This window comes from Amblyraja radiata, chromosome 3 (assembly GCF_010909765.2).
Source record: "Amblyraja radiata isolate CabotCenter1 chromosome 3, sAmbRad1.1.pri, whole genome shotgun sequence".
Lineage (NCBI taxonomy): Eukaryota > Metazoa > Chordata > Chondrichthyes > Rajiformes > Rajidae > Amblyraja > Amblyraja radiata.
The window spans coordinates 63,673,741-63,676,774 of NC_045958.1; positions in this window are offsets into that span (position 1 = coordinate 63,673,741).

Sequence of the window (3,034 nt, forward strand, 5' to 3'; positions counted from 1 at the left end):
TTCTGTCCCTACACAGACTGACATTAAACAGTCATGCTAATGGTATTGGTCAGGGCACAGAGGATACAGTCACTGCAAAAACTAGACTGGACAACATGACTTCCTCAACAGAAAATATTAAGTTTCATATTTATGAGATAGTAAGCAGAACAGAAAAGGGATCAGCAGGCCTCAATATACAATTAGGTCATACCCAACAGATGACCGTCTGTGTATAACAAGACATCTGTCGTTATACATGAAGAAAACGAATATCCTAAGAGGCAATGAAAAGGTACTTTTGGTCAGCCACTAGCAACCACACCAAGAGTGACGGTCCAGACCATCTCAAGATGGCTGAAACAGTTGCTAACACAGGCTGGGGTGGATACTAAATTTTTAAAATCTTTTTCCACCAGGGCTGCAGCTACATCGGCAGCATACAGTTGGATGTACCAATGGACCAAATCCTCAAGGCAGCAGGATGGTCTGGAGGGGAAACATTCCAATTATTTTGTAATAAACCAGTAATGAAACCTGGAACGTTTGCAGAAACAATTTAAGTTCTGTAAATTAATTTAAACCCATAAAAAGGGGTTATAAACTTGTGTTAAACATTTTTATGAATTCAATGTCGAATTCATGTCCAAATTATGTTAACACAATTCCTCCCACAGTCAAGGCAGACCTGATGCATGGACTCGTTCCACGGCATGAAATCACAGAGCTTTAAAATCTTCACGTAGTCACTCACGTGACTCCGAAGTAAAATAGTAAGATTAAACGAGAACTTACCAGTTTGAAGTTTGATCTGTATTTTATGAGGAGTTACGATGAGGGATTACGTGCCCTCCGCTCCCACCCTGATCATATACTTAACTGGTACCTCTTCTCTAATCTTACTATGTTTAGTCATTACAGTTATCTGTGATTTCACACCGCTGCTTTGAAGAATGACACGCATGCGTCCTGGCGGGCTTCTTCACGTAATCCCTCATCGTAACTCCTCATAAAATACAGATCAAACTTCAAACTGGTAAGTTCTCGTTTAATCTTACTATTAAACTCCCAGGCTAGTCGAGCAGGCTCCTCACAGCATTTCCCAAATCCTCAAACTCGACCACCAAAAAGGAGAAGAGAAGCAAGTGTTCCACCACTTGCATATTCCCTCCCAAATTGCACATCATCCTGACTTGGAACTACCTGTTGGAAAGACCCGAAACATCACCTATTCCTTCTCTCCAGAGATGCTGCCTGTCCTGCTGAGTTACTCCAGCATTTTGTGTTTATATTCGGTTTACACCAGCATCTACAGTTCCTTCTTAGACAAATTAAACAAATTTCTTCTGCCCGCGTGTGTTCAATATCCCTCCATTCTCTGCATGTTCATGTGCCCATCTAAAAGCCTCTTAAATGCTGCTTTCCTATCTGCGTCCACCAGGCAGCTTTTGAAAAGTATAATTGGAGGGTATTATCAAACAATGTTTAATTTACTAAAATGGATAAAAAGCATGATCCAGCAAATAATTTCTATTGATGGCACCACAATGAAAGCTCAGTGGCCCCTCACCTCAAAGTTTGAGGGGATTCGGTATGTTGGCCAAATTGTTATTGAACTTCCATGTCTGTACGATAGAAAGCGCACTGACTTGTTGCATCACGGCCTGGTTCACGAATACCTAGGAATGAAGGATATTACAGAGAGAGGTGAACATTACTCAATTCATCATGGGTCCTGTCCTCCCCACTATTGAAGGGACCTATAGATGGTGCTCCCTCAAAAAGGCAGACAATATCATTGAAGACCCACACCACCCTGGTCATGTTTTCATATCACTCCTACCATCAGGAAGAAGGTACAAGAGCCGGAAAAACATGACCACCAGGTTCAAGAATAGCTACTTCCCAGTAACCTTCAGGATCTCAAATACTTCACAGCACTAACCACATCAACTATGAACTTCTATGGACTGTGTCTTTAGTTGCACTACAGAGTTCTGTTTTTGCACTATTATGGCTAGGCTACCTAGTATTACTATTACTATTTTTTTGAATGGTATTTATTATTATATTTTATCAGCGTGTATTGAAGTTGTGGGCCTGTTTATGGTGCAGCAAGTAAGAATGCCTTTCTTCCATTGTTGTACATTTGACAATTAAACACTCTTGTCTATTGATGCGCCACACTGTAGTTATCGGCTGTCATTCTTTGCAGTTGTGACCTTTTCATGCTCGTGAACCTGTCACCGTCCTGTGCTATCATTCTCTCAGCCACCTGCCCTTTTACACATTGCTCTGCCATGCCTGTGGCTCCACTGCTGAATGCACCTCTTATTCAGCTGCCTCTTAGTCATGTCCGCAACCAGGTTACACCATCACCACTTCACACTGTACTTCTCTCACTCCGCACGTCTACCATTCGGCACTCTGCAGCACAGAACCCCTGTCTGCAACTTACCAAAGTGTCCAAAAATACTCATGCTGCATTATTTAATGGAATGGTTTGAGTGACCCTCGTGTAGTGAAGGCTCAGTTGCCATGATGGACAAACAGCCATTATATGGAGTTCTCCTGCATTTGTTGTGATTAAAACGTGGGTGCATGGAAAGTAAATAATTGTCGTGCTGCCAGCGTTGCTTCAGCTGTCCTGGGAATAAAGAAAGTGCACACAGTTCTGCAGTCGCTTAAGCAATGTGATTAGTTTTGGATTTAATATTGTTTGCAGGCAAATGTTCACTTCTTGGGAATCTGGAATACGATTTCCTGAATGTGTCAGCAGCTGAAAACTAGTGTAAAGTAACCAATGTGTAGGAAAGGACTGCAGATGCTGGTTTAAATCGAAGGTAAACACAAAATGCTGGAGTAACTCAGCGGGACAGGCAGCATCTCTCGGGAGAAGGAATGGGTGACGTTTCGGGTCGAGACCTTTCTTCAGACTGAAGTAAGCAATGACTGGATGCTGCCGTGACAGGATAGGGAAGAAGCTTGCAGCTGAATTAGCTTTTCAGACTGCTGAATACATTCCGAATGTTTATCTATTGGATTGCAGGGTTGT